This window comes from Leucoraja erinacea, unplaced genomic scaffold (genome assembly GCF_028641065.1).
Source record: "Leucoraja erinacea ecotype New England unplaced genomic scaffold, Leri_hhj_1 Leri_538S, whole genome shotgun sequence".
Classification (NCBI taxonomy): domain Eukaryota; kingdom Metazoa; phylum Chordata; class Chondrichthyes; order Rajiformes; family Rajidae; genus Leucoraja; species Leucoraja erinaceus.
In genome coordinates this window covers 68,187-88,547 of record NW_026576441.1, presented here as the reverse complement: position 1 = coordinate 88,547, position 20,361 = coordinate 68,187, and the positions used below count along the sequence as shown (strand labels likewise).

General features: G+C 48.8%; 1 long non-coding RNA gene across 2 annotated transcripts; it reads left to right on the top strand.

The window, feature by feature from the left end:
• Positions 1 to 5,186: 5,186 nt before the first annotated feature.
• On the top strand, positions 5,187 to 9,520 carry LOC129694083 (uncharacterized). Of its 2 annotated transcripts, none has more exons than XR_008722952.1 (3): positions 5,187 to 5,293; positions 6,521 to 6,591; positions 9,313 to 9,520. It is a non-coding gene; the product is annotated as an uncharacterized LOC129694083 (long non-coding RNA). The 2 variants fall into 2 exon arrangements; XR_008722951.1 differs by lacking the exon at positions 5,187 to 5,293 and adding an exon at positions 6,065 to 6,135.
• Positions 9,521 to 20,361: the final 10,841 nt, after the last annotated feature.

The following is a 20,361-nucleotide window of genomic DNA, read 5'->3' as shown; positions in this document are numbered from 1 at the left end:
CGAGAGAGCTGGCTATTTTAGACTGGGTATTGAGTAATGAGGAAGGGTTAGTTAGTAGTCTTGTTGTGCGTGGCCCCTTGGAAAAGAGTGACCATAATATGGTTGAGTTCTTCATTAGGATGGAGAGTGACATTGTTAATTCAGATACAATGGTTTTGAACTTAAAGAAAGGTAACTTTGAGGGTATGAGACGTGAATTGGCCAAGATTGACTGGCAAATAATTCTAAAAAAGTTGACGGTGGATATGCAATGGAAGACATTTAAAGACTGCATGCGTGAACTACAAAAATTGTTCATCCCAGTTTGGCAAAAGAATAAATCTGGGAAGGTAGTGCAGCCGTGGATAACAAGGGAAATCAGGGATAGTATCAAAGCAAAGGATGATGCGTACAAACTAGCCAGAAAAAGCAGCATACCGGAGGACTGGGAGAAATTCAAAGACCAGCAGAGGAGGACAAAGGGCTTAATTAGGAAAGGGAAAATAGATTATGAAAGAAAACTGGCAGGGAACATAAAAACTGACTGCAAAAGTTTTTATAGATATGTGAAAAGAAAGAGATTAGTTAAAACAAATGTAGGTCCCTTGCAGTCAGAAACAGGTCAGTTGATCATGGGGAACAAGGATATGGCGGACCAATTGAATAACTACTTTGGTTCCGTCTTCACTAAGGAAGACATAAATGATATGCCGGAAATAGCAGGGGCCCGCGGGTCAAAGGAGGTGGAGGAATTGAGTGAAATCCAGGTTAGTCGGGAAGTGGTGTTAGGTAAATTGAATGGATTAAAGGCCGATAAATCCCAAGGGCCAGATAGGCTGCATCCCAGAGTACTTAAGGAAGTAGCTCCAGAAATAGTGGATGCATTAGTAATAATCTTTCAAAACTCTTTAGATTCTGGAGTAGTTCCAGAGGATTGGCGGGTAGCAAACGTAACCCCACTTTTTAAGAAGGGAGGGAGAGAGAAAACGGGGAATTACAGACCAGTTAGTCTAACATCGGTAGTGGGGAAACTGCTAGAGTCAGTTATTAAAGATGGGATAGCAGCACATTTGGAAAGTGGTGAAATCATTGGACAAAGTCAGCATAGATTTACGAAAGGTAAATCATGTCTGACGAATCTTATAGAATTTTTCGAGGATGTAACTAGTAGCGTGGATAGGGGAGAACCAGTGGATGTGGTGTATCTGGACTTCCAGAAGGCTTTCGACAAGGTCCCACATAAGAGATTAGTATACAAACTTAAAGCAAATGGCATTGGGGTTTCAGTATTGATGTGGATAGAGAACTGGCTGGCAAACAGGAAGCAAAGAGTAGGAGTAAACGGGTCCTTTTCACAATGGCAGGCAGTGACTAGTGGGGTACCGCAAGGCTCAGTACTCGGACCCCAGCTATTTACAATATACATTAATGATCTGGATGAGGGAATTGAAGGCAATATCTCCAAGTTTGCGGATGACACTAAGCTGGGGGGCAGTGTTAGCTGTGAGGGGGATGCTAGGAGACTGCAAGGTGACTTGGATAGGCTGGGTGAGTGGGCAAATGTTTGGCAGATGCAGTATAATGTGGATAAATGTGAGGTTATCCATTTTGGTGGCAAAAACGGGAAAGCAGACTATTATCTAAATGGTGGCCGATTGGGAAAGGGGGAGATGCAGCGAGACCTGGGTGTCATGGTACACCAGTCATTGAAGGTAGGCATGCAGGTGCAGCAGGCAGTAAAGAAAGCGAATGGTATGTTGGCTTTCATGGCAAAAGGATTTGAGTATAGGAGCAGGGATGTTCTACTGCAGTTTGTACAGGGTCTTGGTGAGACCACACCTGGAGTATTGCGTACAGTTTTGGTCTCCAAATCTGAGGAAGGACATTATTGCCATAGAGGGAGTGCAGAGAAGGTTCACCAGACTGATTCCTGGGATGTCAGGACTGTCTTATGAAGAAAGACTGGATAGACTTGGTTTATACTCTCTAGAATTTAGGAGATTGAGAGGGGATCTTATAGAAACGTACAAAATTCTTAAGGGGTTGGACAGGCTAGATGCAGGAAGATTGTTCCCGATGTTGGGGAAGTCCAGGACAAGGGGTCACAGCTTAAGGATAAGGGGGAAATCCTTTAAAACCGAGATGAGGAGAACTTTTTTCACACAGAGAGTGGTGAATCTCTGGAACTCTCTGCCACAGAGGGTAGTTGAGGCCAGTTCATTGGCTATATTTAAGAGGGAGTTAGATGTGGCCCTTGTGGCCAAAGGGATCAGGGGGTATGGAGAGAAGGCAGGTACGGGATACTGAGTTGGATGATCAGCCATGATCATATTGAATGGCGGTGCAGGCTCAAAGGGCCGAATGGCCTACTCCTGCACCTAATTTCTATGTTTCTATGTTTCTATAACATACAGGTACAGTGGACTGTCTGGTTGTATCTCCAAACTAAACAGTATAACATACAGGTACAGTGGACTGTCTGGTTGTATCTCCAAACTAAACAGTATAACATACAGGTACAGTGGATTATCTGGTTGTATCTCCAAACTAAACAGTATAACATGCAGGTACATTCATTTAAAATTAAAGTCAGTGATGATTTCACATGATTTCTTACTGTGTAAAGCTCAATATCTGACCAATTTCTGTTTAACACGTTTGGTCTGCCGTGAGCATTTTTCTCTCCCAAAACAGTTCATATCTAGCAAACCGATGATAAATATTTGTATTTTTAATTTTTAGCAATTTCTGCTTTTATTTAAAATTAAGTTAATGATTTCTTTTTGAGCACAGATCTTTACTATGATCCCAAAAGAGGACATTTTATGTTGATAATTATTTTTATGTGCACAAATCTTCATTTAAAATTAAGTTAATTATTTATTTCTTTTTTTTAGTTATATCTTTTTTATTTCCAAATAGTTCAAGAGAGACCACTAAAATGAGCAGTGTTTTGCACATTTATGGAGTTTTAAATGGTTCATTTTATAGTTTTAAATGGTTATATGGTCACTGTTTTCACTACATTAGTTTGAATCACTACATTTTAGTGATGAGAAATATTTGCAATAAATTTAGTCATGGATTATTAACATTTAAAATGTTCGAAATAGTTTTTTTTCAAATGTTTGAATTTTGTATGTGTTTATCAGTTCCAAAGTTTAATAAATCAGACACTGATGGCACAGTGCTCTGTTTTAAGTCTTTTTTCTTCAACCAAAAATGCTTTGCGCTGGTTAGGGGGTACTTGGCTGAAAACATATTTCACAGGGGGTACATCACTGAAAAAAGGTTGAGAACCACTGATTTAGAGGATATATGCGTGCATTGCATGTATATGGCTGGAAATGTATTAGTATATTATTATATTAGTATATTATTAATATTAGTGTGTTGGTATAAATCGATTATTATATTAGTATATTATTATATTGGTATATTAGTATAAATCGATTAGTATAAGAGAATTATTGGTAGTGAATTTACTTGAAAACTGCTCAGTGATACTGTAAAGGAATTAAGTCAATTGCAGAGAACATTGTGTAAGAGGATGGCACATTGTGTACCTGAGTTGCAACAGTTTAACCATGGCTAATACAATAGTTGGGAATGTGCCTCAGTTACAATCTGGTTTTACTTTTTAGGAATGGAGGATTGGTTTACTTCAAACAATGTCACTTCAGAAGAGAAGAAAAGAGCATTGTTCCTTACAGGTTTAGGAAGCAAGTGTTATCACACCCTACGTGTGTTTCTGCAGCCAGTAAAGCCCGCTAGTAAAACGTACGAGGAATGTAAGCAGCCGTTAATTGTTCATTTCTCACCAAAACCAACATAAATAGTGTAAATATATCGGTTTTATATATGTACACAAGCAAATGAAACAATCCCTCAGTTCCTAGCAAGGCTTCGGCAGTTCAGTGATGGGTGTAATTTTAAGGAACTGGAGAATATGCTAAGGGATAGATTGGTGGTAGGATGGGTTCACCAAAATTAACCTTTGAGAACTCAGTCAATATGACGACAGCGATGGAGGTTGCTAAACAAGATGTAGAACAGATCAAGAAGATCGGAAGGCCTCAAGATGATGCTATCACCGTCCATCAGCTTCAAAGGAAGGAGCCTGGACTAAAGTAGACAAGGAGTCCACCAAGGGCATCCAGAGTCAAGGTTCAATTCTCCAAGAAGTGCTGGAGATGTGGGGGAAGCCATGAGCCAGCGACGTGTACATTTAGAGATGGGAGGTGCTCCATGTGCTTGGGAACGAGTCACTCCAACAGCCAGTGTGATGCTGTTAGAGTTTACCAGCAGAGGAGGGGACAATTCCAGAAAAAGGCAAAACAAAAGGCTGAGCATCTTGGAAGATGAATTGATCAACAAGTTGACAAACTCTGACCCGGATACAGCCACTGTGATAGTGAACGGCAGCGAGGTACAACTAGAAGTTGACACTGGAGGTCCATGGACTCTCGTACCAGAAACAGTCTTCAGAAAACTCAGTCAGGACCCCAGAAGATGGGGGTGGATTCCACATTTATCTCCTGGATATACAACTACCTGACGGGTCGACCACAGTTTGTGAAGCTGGGGGACAGTGTCTCTGGCACAGTGGTGTGCAATGTTGGAGCCCCACAGGGAGCGGTCTGGCCCCATTCCTCTTCACCCTCTATACAGCAGACTTTAACTATAAGTCTGGCACATCAAGAGTCAAGAGTCAAGAGAGTCAATTTAATTGTCATTTGGACCCCTAGAGGTCCAAACGAAATGCCGTTTCTGCAGCCATACATTACACACAAATAGACCCAGACACAACATAATTACAATTTTACATAAACATCCATCACATAGTTGTGATGGAAGGCCAAAAAAAACTTATCTCTCCACTGCACTCTCCCCCCCCCCTGATGTCAGAGTCAAAGTCAAAGCCCCCGGCTGGCGATGGCGATTGTCCCGCGGCCATTAAAGCCACGCTGGGTGGTGCGAGGTCGCACACCGGGTCTTGTTGTTGGAGCCCCCGGTGTGCGCTCGCAAGTACCCGCGGCCATTCCAGCCGCGCGGGGCAGTGGTGCTAAGCCCCGCTCCAGGAGCTCTTCGACCCCGCAACACGGGCGGGAGAATTCTCCGTTGCAGGAGCCCCGAAAAGCAGTCTCTCTCCAGGGATCCGCGGGCTCCCGGCGCCGCTGTCCGCAGACCCGCAGCAGCAGCCTCCGACTCAGCAGCGGCATCGGCAGCAGCAGCAGCAGCAGCGGCAGCAGCAGCAGCAGCAGCGCTCCTCCACCGCTCCGGTCTCGGCCAGCTCCGCGACGGCGACGGTGAGGTGAGTCGGCACCTGAGTCCCCGGCTTCTTCCTGTTGGAGGCCGCTCCTCGTTGCGGCCTCAACGACAACGGAACCCGACGAGAAAAAGGTCGGGTCTCCAGTGCAGGGAGAGATTTAAAAAGTTTCCCCCCCCCTCCCCCCCACCCCCACCCCCCCCACACACACACCCCAACAAAAAATAACAAAAACTACATTAAAACACAGACAGAAAATAATAAAAACGCGGACAGACTGCAGAGGCCGCTGCTGGCCAGAGCCGCGCCGCCTACCGGATGCCGTGTACATAAATATGTACACATGCCGTGTACATAAATATTCAGATGATACAGCGATTGTGGCATGTGTAAGGAACGGGCAGGAGGAGGAATACAGGAACTTGACCAGTTCCTTTTGAGCCTGGAGTGAAGAGAACTGTCCCATCCTGAACACAACTAAGACTAAAGAGATGGTGGTTAACTTTGGCAGGTCCAAGCTCCCCCTTCAGCCGGTCAACGCTGCTGGGGCAGACATTGAGGTGGTGCAGACATATAAATACCTTGGAGTGCACCTTGATAACAAACTGGACTGGTCTGTCAACTGTGACTCCCTCTACAAAAAAGGCCAGAGCAGACTCTTTTTCCTCAGAAGGCTCAAATCCTTCAATGTGTGTAATGACATGCTGCACATGTTTTACAACACTGTGGTTGCAACTGTTATTTTCTACGCTGTTGGCTGCTGGGGCAACAGCATTAGTGCAAAAAACAACAAGAAGCTGGTCAAACTGGTTAAACGAGCTAGCTCAGTGCTGGAGGGGAGAGTAGACTCTGGGATGGATGTGCTTGAGAGGCGTATGAGGCACAAGGTGCAGGTCATCCTGAAAAACCCCGGGCATCCCCTCCATGTAATTCTGGAGAGTCAAAAGAGCACTCGGAACAACAACCAGCTCCTCTCCCTGCCCTGTAGAACGGAGCGGTTCAGGAGATCCTTCACCTCTGCAGCCATTAGATTTTATAATTCAGACCGCTAGGCTTAGGGGGATGCATTTTGCAATTTTTAATTTTTAACTGTTAATTATTGGTCTTTTTAAATATTTATTGCTCACAGGTCGTGTCCACAGTGTATTCTATGTATTTTCTGTCTGCGCTCGTTTTGAATCTGTGGGTTTGTTGGTTGGGGGCTTCTGGACATCTGAATTTCCCTGAGGGGATCAATAAAGTATTTATTATTATTATTATTATTATTACTAGATCCCTGCAGCCTCAAGCGGAAATCCTACACAGATGAGAAGATAGACATTTACGGACAAGCAGCGGTACAGGTACAGCTCAAACCTCACACAAAGCCAGAAACGCTGACCCTAGTGGGAGTAAAGAAAGGTGCAAGCCTAATGGGGAGAGACTGGTGAGGAAGTACCCTGGATTGCTGTCAAATATGGCCAGCCAGAACATGATATAGATGTTGATATAGTTGGGATCACGGAGACATGGCTCCAGGGTGACCAAGGCTGGGAGCTGAACATCCAGGGATACTCAATATTCAGGAGGGATAGAGAGAAAGGAAAAGGAGGTGGGGTAGCGTTACTGATTAGAGAGGAGATTAATGCAATGGAAAGGAAGGGCATTAGTTTGGAGGATGTGGAATCGATATGTGTAGAGCTGCGAAACACTAAGGGGCAGAAAACGCTGGTGGGTGTTGTGTACAGGCCACCTAACAGTAGTAGTGAAGTTGGAGATGGTATCAAACAGGAAATTAGAAATGTGTGCGACAAAGGCAAAACAGTTATAATGGGTGACTTCAATCTACATATAGATTGGGTGGGTGAATCAAACTGGCAGGGGTGCTGAGGAAAAGGATTTCTTGGAATGTATGCGGGATAGTTATCTAAATCAACATGTAGAGGAACCAACGAGAGAGCAGGCCATTTTAGACTGGGTATTGAGTAATGAGGAAGGGTTAGTTAGCAATCTTGTTGTGCGTGCCCCCTTGGGCAAGAGTGTCCATAATATGGTTGAGTTCTTCATTAGGATGGAGAGTGACATTGTTAATTCAGAAACAATGGTTCTGAACTTAAAGAAAGGTAACTTTGAGGGTATCAGACGTGAATTGGCCAAGATTGACTGGCAATTAATTCTAAAAGGGTTGACGGTGGATATGCAATGGAAGACATTTAAAGACTGCATGGATGAACTACAAAAATTGTTCATCCCTGTTTGGCAAAAGAATAAATCAGGGAAGGTAGTGCATCCGTGGATAACAAGGGAAATCAGGGATAGTATCAAAGCGAAGGATGATGCGTACAAATTATGTATACCGGAGGACTGGGAGAAATTCAGAGACCAGCAGAGGAGGACAAAGGGCTTAATTAGGAAAGGGAAAATAGATTATGAAAGAAAATTGGCAGGGAACATAAAAACTGACTGCAAAAGTTTTTATAGATATGTGAAAAGAAAGAGATTAGTTAAAACAAATGTAGGTCCCTTGCAGTCAGAAACAGGTGAGTTGATCATGGGGAACAAGGATATGGCGGACCAATTGAATAACTACTTTGGTTCCGTCTTCACTAAGGAAGACATAAATAATTTGCCGGAAATAGCAGGGGACCGCGGGTCAAAGGAGTTGGAGGAATTGAGTGAAATCCAGGTTAGCCGGGAAGTGGTGTTGGGTAAATTGAATGGATTAAAGGCTGATAAATCCCCAGGGCCAGATAGGCTGCATCCCAGAGTACTTAAGGAAGTAGCTCCAGAAATAGTGGATGCATTAGTAATAATCTTTCAAAACTCTTTAGATTCTGGAGTAGTTCCAGAGGATTGGTGGGTAGCAAACGTAACCCCACTTTTTAAGAATGGAGGGAGAGAGAAAACGGGGAATTACAGACCAGTTAGTCTAACATCGGTAATGGGGAAACTGCTAGAGTCAGTTATTAAAGATGGGATAGCAGCACATTTGGAAAGTGGTGAAATCATTGGACAAAGTCAGCATGGATTTACGAAAGGTAAATCATGTCTGACGAATCTTATAGAATTTTTCGAGGATGTAACTAGTAGCGTGGATAGGGGAGAACCAGTGGATGTGGTGTATCTGGACTTTCAGAAGGCTTTCGACAAGGTCCCACATAAGAGATTAGTATACAAACTTAAAGCACACGGCATTGGGGGTTCAGTATTGATGTGGATAGAGAACTGGTACACCAGTCATTGAAAGTAGGCATGCAAGTGCAGCAGGCAGTGAAGAAAGCGAATGGTATGTTAGCTTTCATAGCAAAAGGATTTGAGTATAGGAGCAGGCAGGTTCTACTGCAGTTGTACAGGGCCTTGGTGAGACCACACCTGGAGTATTGCGTACAGTTTTGGTCTCCAAATCTGAGGAAGGACATTATTGCCATAGAGGGAGTGCAGAGAAGGTTCACCAGACTGATCCCTGGGATGTCAGGACTGTCTTATGAAGAAAGACTGGATAGACTTGGTTTATACTCTCTAGAATTTAGGAGATTGAGAGGGATCTTATAGAAACGTACAAAATTCTTAAGGGGTTGGACAGGCTAGATGCAGGAAGATTGTTCCCGATGTTGGGGAAGTCCAGGACAAGGGGTCACAGCTTAAGGATAAAGGGGAAATCCTTTAAAACAGAGATGAGAAGAACTTTTTTCACACAGAGAGTGGTGAATCTCTGGAACTCTCTGCCACAGAGGGTAGTCGAGGCCAGTTCATTGGCTATATTTAAGAGGGAGTTAGATGTGGCCCTTGTGGCTAAGGGGATCAGGGGGTATGGAGAGAAGGCAGGTACGGGATACTGAGTTGGATGATCAGCCATGATCATATTGAATGGCGGTGCAGGCTCGAAGGGCCGAATGGCCTCTACTCCTGCACCTATTTTCTATGTTTCTATGTTTCTATGAAAGGTAACGATAGGACTCAAACAACAAATCTTTTTACTTATGGTCACATGATGTTACTTTGAAAAATGAAAAGATATATTTGAGGATGTTGATTAATTTTACTTTTCATTCCTTTTCTGTTTTATTTTTCCTCTTTCAATTGAGTTCAAGACGCTGAAAAGCCTGAAGCAGGTGAATCACCTCAAGAGGCAGTTCCTGATGGTGAAGCAGATGAGTCGGCCCCAAAGAGACTGCTTCGATCCATGACAAGTCATAGTCAACAAACAGCAACTGTCGAGCACACTGACCGCAGGCATGTCCTACCAGCGCATTGCATCATTTGTAAAGGTTCAAAGTACACAAAATAAATAAACTGTGGATAAAAATGATTATATAAAGTTTTATTTTAATGTGGATCATTTCACTGTTTATTTGGTCAAATTATTTAAACAATGAGTGATTTACTTATGATAATGGCGTGCCAGTAAATGACTGCTACAATCCACCCACCGATTCACACATACATACATACGCACATCCACACACACACACATCCATCCATACGCACACTTCCACACACACACATACGCACATCCACACACACACATCCATCCATACGCACACTTCCACACACACACACACATACATACATACGCACATCCACACACACACACATCCATCCATACGCACACTTCCACACACACACATACATACATACGCACATCCACACACACACACATCCATCCATACGCACACTTCCATGCATGCAAATACACACATACATGCACACATAAATCCGCACACACATACACACACATCCATTCACATGCAGACATACATGTGCACATCCAAACATACATGCACACATACATCCATCCACACGTACATACACACTTATATCCACAGATACACGTTTGAAAGGCATAAACAGACACACACACAAACTAGAGATAAACAATGCAACACTTTTAGGGTTCTTTTAGGTTAAAAGTAATAGCCCTCATTTGCAAAGGCACCATGGGGGGGGGGGGGGGGCTATAACATAAATATAAACTCATTGTAGCTTAAAATGAATATTCATCGAGTAAACATCAGACCATTCGATTCTTGGCCAGGATGTGACATTTACATCAGAAATAAGACAGGTCTCTTACAGGTCTGGCACTGCCCCAGTCCCACTATGGCCGTCACCCCCACTCTGCACACTGGCAGTCAGTGGGGTTCAGTAAAGGGAGGAACCCACAAGAACTGCCCTAACCCATTAATTAGGCTGGTTCAGGAGCAGGACATCTGTGACAGTGTCATTAAAAAAACATTCACAATTATATTCATCATATTATTTTTATATAATATAATTATACTTAATTATATATGATTACATTCATATTTACAGGTTACATATATATATATATATAGATATATTGGTATAATCTAATAATATATAGTTTAAATGGACTGCAACACAGAAATAGGCTGCCCATGGTGTAACACAGGCATTGGCCACTAGATGGCGCTTATTTTCCCAATCTCATTTTCTAATTAGTTTAATTAATTAATGTGCAGCTTTTGTCACTGACGAGTTATGACTTCCGTCTAAATTATATTTCATCTAAATCTGTGGCAGGGCAGCGACTCGTCACCTGCTGAACCTTATCATCATTGTTGGAGCAGCTCGTGAAGCCTCGCGCGCTCATTCCAGCTGTGGGTTTACAGAGTCACAAGCTGCTCTCCCTCTCTATCTCTTCATGGCCCAGCCCAGCCCAGCCCAGCCCCACACAGCCCAGCCCAGCCCAGCCCAGCCCAGCCCGGCCCAGCCCAGCCCAGCCCAGCCCAGCCCAGCCCCACACAGCCCAGCCCAGCCCAGCGCCCGGCCCGGCCCGGCCCGGCCCAGTCCAGCCCGTCCCAGCCCAATACAGCCCAGCCCAGCCCAGCCCAGCCCAGCCCAGCCCCGCCCAGCCCCCCACACAGCCCAGCCCAGCCCAGTCTCCCCAGCCCAGCCCAGCCCAGCCCCACACAGCCCAGCCCAGCCCAGCCCCACACAGCCCAGCCCAGCCCAGCCCAGCCCCGCCCAGCCCCGCCCAGCCCCACACAGCCCAGCCCCAGCCCAGTCTCCCCAGCCCAGCCCCACACAGCCCAGCCCAGCCCAGTCTCCCCAGCCCAGCCCAGCCCAGCCCCACACAGCCCAGCCCAGCCAGCCCCACACAGCCCAGCCCAGCCCAGCCCAGCCCCACACAGCCCAGCCCAGCCCCGCCCAGCCCAGCCCAGCCCGCCCAGCCCAGCCCAGCCCCACACAGCCCAGCCCCAGCCCCAGCCCCAGCCCCAGCCCAGCCCAGCCCCACACAGCCCAGCCCAGCCCCCCAGCACAGCCAGCCCAGCCAGCCCCACACAGCCCAGCCCAGCCCCCAGCCCAGCCCAGCCCAGCCCAGCCCAGCCCCACACAGCCCAGCCCAGCCCAGCCCCACACAGCCCAGCCCAGCCCAGCCCAGCCCAGCCCAGCCCCACACAGCCCAGCCCAGCCCAGCCCCACACAGCCCAGCCCAGCCCAGCCCAGCCCAGCCCAGTCTCCCCAGCCCAGCCCAGTCTCCCCAGCCCAGCCCAGCCCCCAGCCCAGCCCAGCCCAGCCCAGCCCCACACAGCCCCAGCCCAGCCCAACCCCAGCCCAGCCCAGCCCAGCCCAGCTCAGCCCAGCCCAGCCCAGCCCAGCCCAGCCCAGCTCTCCCTCCACCCCCTCAACCCCCCGCCTCGCTGCCCGCACCATGCCAAGTATGCACGTACCCGCTCACTCCAACCGCCCCCACCCCCACTTCACCTCTCCCCCACCCTCCCCTCCACTCCCCACACACCCACCCCCCCTCAATCCCCCCTCCCCCTCCACTCCCCCTCCCCCACCCTCCCCTCCACTCCCCACACACCCCCACACACCCTCTCCCCCACCCTCCCCTTCCACTCACCCCCTCCACTCCCCACACACCCCACCCCCTCCACTCCACCCCCCCTCCCCCCCCCCACACACCCTCATTGTCTCTCCCCTGTTTTCCATTCTTCTCCGGATGTTAAAGCCCCCGCCGGACGATGGCAAGTCCCGCGGCCGTTAAAGCCGCGCTGGACGATGGCAAGTCCCGCGGCCATTAAAGCCGCGCTGGGCGATGTAAGGCCACGCTCCGGGTTGTTTTCAACTCCTCAACTCCGGCGGGAGAAGTTGCCGTTGCGGGAGCTCTGAAAAGCGGTCTCCCACCAGGGACCCGCGAGCTCCCGATGTCACTGTCCACCGGGCCTGTGGCTGGAGCCTCCGATGCTCCGAAGTCAGGTCGCAGCCGCGCGCCACCACAGCTCTCTCCGCTCCGAAGCCGGCCACCTCCACGATGGTGAGTCCGCAGGCTCCGTGACTGGAGCCCCCAGGTCATTCCGGTTGGAGGCGGCTCCACGGTGCCAGGCCCCAACGACAACGGAGACCCAACAGGGAAAAGGTCGGGTCCCCCGTACAGGGATGAGATTTAAAAGTTTCCCCCGCCCCCCACATAGACACAGCTACAAACAATATATAGGTATGTTGCAAAGCCTACCTGAAGCGTCGCTGAAAATCTGTCCCAGCCCGTGTGCGCGATTTTGGCGCCGCTTAGAGGGGGGCGGGTTTAAAACGCGATTTTCCCTAGGCTGTTCCAATCGAGGATGTTCAGCCTAGTTAATTATTAACGGAAAATCGCTGGAATATTCCGGCGCTTTAGCTATTATTAGTTTTAAGGGCTTTATATAATTGTTGTAGTAGTTTAAAAATGAACCTCTAAACCCGCGACCACCGGCAACCAGCAGGGTCTCATACAGGGGACAACAGAAGGTAGGCTGTTTATTTTTACATTAAAAAGGGCTTCTTAAGATCCCTTTATACAAAGTTTAATGTTGCGAGTAGCTCATTTGGGCCCATTATATCCCGCAGTATTTTTCTGGGCATTTGAAGGCACAAATCTACCGCAATGTGAACGTTCTAAACCAGCGCGTTCACAGGATCCCACTAGAAAGCTGATTTAAATGGACTTTAATTTACAGCAATTGAACACTAAATTCCTTCCATTGGCCTATAAATTAATGTAAATGAGATTTTAAAATCATGTTTTATTGTGAATTATTTGTGAATATTATTTGGACACTTAGGCTATTTAAAAATGTTAATCATTTATTAAGAAATAGATAGATGTTTAGATCTAGTAATTGAAGTTTGAAATTAGCTCCAATTGGGTAACTAACTAATTATATGCTTTAATTTCAGGTCATCCAAGTAAGATTATTTTATATTTGTTTCAGAATGCTTCAATCTATAATAACTGAAAATTTCATTCAGTTCTCTTAATTTTTAAGAAGGTTATGGGCTTTTGACTGTCCACGATCACAGCTTTTTTGTTATATCCATAGAAAATCAATAGGGAACAAGATGCTAATTTCCGAGTATGAAAATGGCCATAACTTTTTAAATACTTGAGATATGAAAGTGAATTAGGTGTCAAATTAAACTTCTTGTTATGCTTTATCTGATGGGATAAATTGCAGACTTGATTTTTTAAATCTCAAAATTTTGTAACATTGCTACAATATATAAACTACCTCCCTCTTCTATCCCCTCTCCTCCTCCCCTCATAGACTCCCTCCCTCCCTCACCTCTCCCTCCTTCACCTTTCCCCTACCCTCAGTCACTTCCTACCCTCACCTTTCTCCTATCGCACTCCCCCACTAAACACAATGTTTAAATAATATTTCCCCCACTCACTCCCTCTCCTTACAACAATACAACAAATCTCTCTTTGCACTGTGGAACATTGTTGATTAGCAGCGAATGTAAATGAGATCCCATTGTGACGTCATAGCTGGAACCTGCCGGAACCTGCCAGCAGCATCCGCCAAGTTATTGGTCTCAAACTGGGGTTTTGTAAAGTTAAAAATGTTAATAACTTGTAAAATATAACATCAACCGGAACAAAACCTGATACAAACAACAACGGGACAATTGTGAGTAAGGTGGTGCAAAACTTGTAGTGCTGTCCGGTATCATATTGGCAAAGGTCCAGGAGCACATGGATACACTTACATAGAAACAAACAAGATGAGAGTTTTAGTAATATATATACGAGACCAAGTGGGACCCATTGGGCAACGCAATATTCCACCACTCACCCATTCCCCCGACACAACCCGTTTCCACCACTCACCCATTCCCCTGACACAACCCGTTTCCACCACTCCCCCATTCCCCCAACACAACCCATTCCCCCAACGCAATATTCCACCACTCACCCATTCCCCCAACACAACCCGTTTCCACCACTCACCCATTCCCCCAACACAACCCATTCCCCCAACGCAATATTCCACCCCTGACACCACCACTCACCCGTTCCCCCGACACAACCCGTTTCCACCACTCACCCGTTTCCCCAACACAACCCGTTTCCACCACTCACCCGTTCCCCCGACACAACCCGCAATATTCCACCACTCACCCATTCCCCCAACACAACCCGTTTCCACCACTCACCCATTCCCCCAACACAACCCGTTTCCACCACTCACCCATTCCCCTGACACAACCCATTCCCCAACGCAATATTCCACCACTCACCCGTTCCCCCGACACAACCCGTTTCCACCACTCACCCGTTCCCCCGACACAACCCGTTTCCACCACTCACCCATTCCCCCAACACAACCCATTCCCAGGGCTGCCAACTCTCACACTTTGAGCGTGAGAATCACGCCCTCAAGCAAACTCTCACGCCCTCACGCTGATCAGAAGTTTCTCACGCTCTGTGGTGAGAAATTCTGTGATCAACAAAAATGTCAAAACTCGGATAAACTGCATGGTCCGCGGGTGTTGGAGAGCCGGGGCTGCGGGAGGGATGGGAGCAGTGGGCGGGGACAGATGCGGGGAGTTGGGGCTGAGGGAGGGATGGGAGCAGTGGGTGGGGAGTTGGGGCTGGTGAGTTTGCGGGGCTGACGAGTATTTGCGCGGCTAGCGAGTCGCTCGCTGCAGCTCTGGTCACGGAGCGCTCCGGACAGTGCGAGAGTCCCGGGCCGTCGGGGGCATCGGAAGCTTCACTGCCGCGAGAGTCTCTGTGCCGAAGGGACAGACTCTCAAAGGGAGGTGGAGAGAGAGAGAGAGGGGAAGGAGACAGGGAGACGGGGGGAGTGAGAAGAGAGAGAGGGGTGAGAGGGAAGAAAGAGGCAAGAGAGGGGGGGAAAGGGAGGAGAGGGTTGGAGAGAATGGGAGAGACAGGGGGAAGAGAGAGGGGTGGTAAAAAGAGAGAGGGGGAATAGGGAGAGAGGGGGAAAGAGAAACAGGGAAAAGAGAGACAGATGGGGGGGCAAAGAGAAAGAGGAGATAGAGACAAAGAGAGAGGGGAGAGTGAGCGAGGGGGAGCAATGTGGGAGAGAGATATGTGGGAGAGAGAGAGAGAGAGAGGGAGAGAGAGGGGGGGAGAGAGAGGTGGAGAGGAGAGACAGAGAGGGGAGAGTGTGGTGGAGAGAGAGGGGGGAGAAAGAGAGGGAGAAAGAGAGAGAGAGAGAGGGGAGAGAGAGGGAGAGAGACACAGAGAGAGAGAGAGAGAGAGAGAGATAGAGAGAGAGAGAGAGAGAGAGATAGAGAGAGAGAGAGAGAGAGAGAGAGAGAGAGAGAGAGAGAGAGAGAGAAAAGAGAGAGAGAGAGGGGGGGAGAGAGAGGGGAGAGATAGAGGGGGGAAGAGAGAGGGGGGTTGAGAGGAGAGAGAGTGCATCCTGGAGGACAACCAGTAGCTGCTGGAAGTAAGTACCAAGCACTGGGTAGAAACGGTGGAAGGTCGTGGACTACAAATGGGGGTGGGTGGTGAAAGCATCCTGCTTGCCTGCTAGATTTTCACTTACTGTAACTGCAGGAAAAATGTTCCCGATGTTGGGGGAGTTCAGAACCATGGGTCACAGTTTCAGAATAAAGGGGGGGCCAGTTAGGACTGAGATGAGAACAAACTTTCATCACGCAGAGAGTTGTGAATCTGTGGAATTCTCTGCCACAGAAGGCAGTGCAGGCCAATTCACTGGGTGTTTTCAAGAGAGAGTTACATTTAGTTCTTGGGGCTAACGACATTAAGGGATATGGGGAAAAAACAGGAAAGAGGTACTGATTGTAGATGAATAGCCATGATCACATTGAATGGCAGTGCTGGCTCGAAGGGCCGAATGGCCTATTCCTGCACCTATTTTCTATGTTTCTATGCTTGAGTATATGGCAATAAAACTCGATCACTTGATTTTGAATCATTCATGCATGGTGGAGGTATAATGTAGTCATAGAGTGATACAGTGTGAAAACAGGCCCTTCGGCCCAACTTGCCCACACCCGCCAACATGTCACAGCTACACTACCTGCTTTTGGTCCATATCCCTCCAAACCTGTCCTATCCATGTAGCAGTCTAACTTTTTCTTAAATGTTGGGATGGTCCCAGCCTCAACTACCTCCTCTGGCAGCTTGTTCCATACACCCATCACCCTTTGTGTGGATAAAGTTACCCCTTAAAAAGTTACCTCTTAAAAATACTTCATACAAAAAACATTGAAATCATACTTCTACAGGGCACTAAAACATGATTTTAATACATTAAATTTCAAAAGGTTCCTACCCTGGGAGGGTGAACACCCTTCTTCCACACCCTCTCCCCACTCGGTTGCTCCACTCCCTCACCGGGTAACCCCAAGGCCAGCAATCAGTGATCGCACAGCCTCCCCCCTTTCAAAAATGCTCCAATCCAATTTAAAGCATATATATTGTATTCAAGTGTAAGTTAAAAGACTCGCTGCAGTATGCACCATATTGCACAATTCCAATGGAAACATGCAAATGTTCAGTACCAATGGGAGGGGGACACCCCCCTAACCCCCGCCCAGGTCGTTACGCTCCATCGGGCTTGGTCTCTCGCAATTTCTCACTCCCAACTCTCACCCAATGTTGACAGCCCTGGATTCCCCCAACGCAATATTTCACCACTCACCCATAGCCCCCTATTATGCAGGCATGTCTCATTTGCCCTCATTCTCCAACACTGCCTCCCCTTCCTCTGCACCCTCCCTCTTCCCTCTTCCCTCTTCCCTCTTCCCTCTTCCCTCTTCTCTCTGCTCTCTCTTCCTCCATTCCCTCCCTCACCACTCCCTCCTTCACCTTTCCCCTACCCTGTCACTCCTTCCCACCCTCCCTCCCTCCATCACCCCACTCCCTCCCTCCCTCCATCACCCCACTCCCTCCCTCCCTCCTCAGGTCCCAGTCCCACAGTCCCGACTGCCTGAGCCAATCCACCGGGGCCTGACCCCTACAGTCCCCGTCACTGCCCCCACCCCGTCACTGCCCCTCCCCACCCCCGTCCCCTCCCCCACCCCGTCCCCTCCCCTCCCCCCCCCCCGTCCCCCCCCCCTCCCCCCCACCCCGTCCCCTCCCCTCCCCACCCCCGTCCCCTCCCCTCCCCACCCCGTCACTGCCCCACCCCGTCCCCACCCCCACCCACCCCCGTCCCCACCCCCACCCACCCGGTCACTGCCCCCACCACGTCCCCCCCCTCCCCTCCCCCACCCCGTCCCCTCCCCCACCCCGTCCCCCTCCCCTCCCCACCCCGTCCCCTCCCCTCCCCCACCCCCCCCGTCACTGCCCCTCCCCTCCCCCACCCCGTCCCCTCCCCCTCCCCCATCCCTCCCCCTCCCCCACCCCGTCCCCTCCCCCACCCCAGTATCTGGTCATGGGAGGGAGGTGAGGAGCGAGTGGACAAGAGGGGGAGAGGGGTGAAGGAGCAGTGGGGGGAAAGTTGGGGTCTAGGATGGGGACAGAGGGAGCGGGGAGTTTACAATGAAATGAGGGCAATGAGACGGAAGGTGTGCGTGGAGTAACGGCTGGAATGGAGGGAGAGGGGAGTGGAGTAGAGTGGTGCAGGAGAGGGCTGGACAATTGGGGTCACCAGACACCGTTGTCACCTTGTACATCAGTCTCCTTCCATCCCGCAGAGCTGCAGGATTATTTCCCCACTACACCCACTGTCTGTCCACACTTTATTACAGATCCACACTCCGTACCAACTGGGGAATCCCAGGAAACACCAGCCCAACCCCAGGAGGATTTGTCCACCGTCCCAGAACCAGGTACAAGCTCAGGTATCGATGGAGGGAGGGGTAGTTGGGACAGTGGGGGGGAGAGTAGGGGAGGGTGACTCAGGAACGTGAGGTTGGGGTGGGAGAAGGTTTGAAGTTGGGGGAGGAGAGAGCGGGGCAAGGGGAGGTGAGGGTGGGGGAGGAGAGAGGGTGGGGTGGGGGAGGAGAGAGGGTGGGGGGGAGGTGAGGGTGGGGTGAGGGTGGGGTGGGGGGTGGTGAGGGTGGGGTGGGGGAGGAGAGAGGGTGGGGTGGGGGAGGAGAGAGGGTGGGGTGGGGGAGGTGAGGGTGGGGTGGGGGAGGAGAGAGGGTGGGGTGGGGGAGGTGAGGGAGGGGTGGGGTGGGGTGGGAGGGTGGGGTGGGGGTGGTGAGGGTGGGGTGGGGACAGGAGGGAGTGAGAGATAGGGGTGGGGTCAGTGTGACACGGGGGGAGATGAGGTGTGGAGGGAGGAGAGAGTCGAGGAGGGACAAGGAATCGTGGCTGGACCATATTTGAGGTGTGTAATGTTCAAGGCAAGATGTGTGACCTGTGAGACGTGGTGTGTGTTGGTGTTAGCACCGACTGCTGACTCTTCGTATCCACATCCCACTTCCCTCCTCACCAGCCATCTTGTGCGTTTTCACTTTCTCACCCTCCGTGCCCCCCCCTTCCCCAAGATCCATCGCCAGACATAACTCAGGAACCCCAGGGAACAACGACTGGAGACTGTGGTCAGGGTTTGACCAGTGACCCAGCAGGGTCTGCAAGCTATTAGTGGTGGGGAGTATGACACATAGAACAGGCCATTTGGCCCCACAATATCCACGCATGATGCCAAGTTAAACTGGCCCCTGGATACACACATCACTCCAGTTCCTGGAACATAGTGGAACATAGAACAGGACAGCACTGGAACAGGCCCATGGGACCACAATGTACATGTCTAACATATTGCCAAGCTGAACTATGTGTAGAACCAAAAGGTTAGAGCCCCATCAAAGCTCCATATAACTGCAACATAACATCCTGACTCTTATACTCACTGCCCCAAGCGATGAAGGCAAACATACCATATGCCTCCTTTATCAATGCATCTCCTTGTGTTGCCACGTTAAGGTTGTTACTGACTTACAACCTCTATATCTATGCTCTTATTGACATTAATGCTATATTTACCCCTTATATTTGACCTCCCAAAGTGCAGAACCTCATACATGCTTAGATTAAAGTCCATTGTGCTTTCTGTGCATATTTCTGTAGCTAATCTATCCTGCTGTATACTTTAACAGCCTTCCTCACCTCCACCAATGTTGTTTGGGGAAATCAAACGAGGGAGGGGGCTTCACAGTGACTAGTAGGGGCCTGGGAAGTGTTATAGACCAGTGTGATCTAGGGGTGCAGGTACATAGTGCTCTGAAAGTGGTATTGCAGGTAGATAGGGTGGGCAACAGGGCTTTTAGTTCAGTGACCTTCATCAGTCAAGTTATTGAGTATAAACATTTAGATATTCCTTTGCAGTTGTACAAGATGTTGGTGAGGCCACACTTGGAACATCATATCCAGTTTTGGCCCTAGGAACCCTGTTCTAGGAATGACATCACAAAGTTGGAAAGAGTGTGGAGAGAATTTACAGGGATGTTGCCAGGGCTCAAGGGCCTGGGCTATAGGGAGTTGATTGGGAAAGCTATGACTATTGCTTAGAACGCAGGAGTTTAATGGATATTCTTATTGAGGTGTTTAATCTTGATAGGAAGTGATAAGTTCAATGCTCATAGTCTTTCAGCCAGAAAACTGCAACAGAGGATACTATGGGTGGGTAATGGAATGAGCTGTTAGAGATGGTACATGAGGCAGGTACAATAACAACATTTATACGCCACATGAACAGGTACATGGACAAGAAAGATTTAGACTGATATGGGCTAAAGAGGGGCAAATGGGAGACATTTAGATGCGTTGAGATGGACAAGTTGGGCAGCTGGGTCTGGTTACGTGCTCTGATCTATGATTCTGTGGTCAGTCATTCACCCCAACTCAGAGTGGGGGAGTCAGTGGAGTGAGACATGTTTTGGAAGGAGAGTGGGTGAAG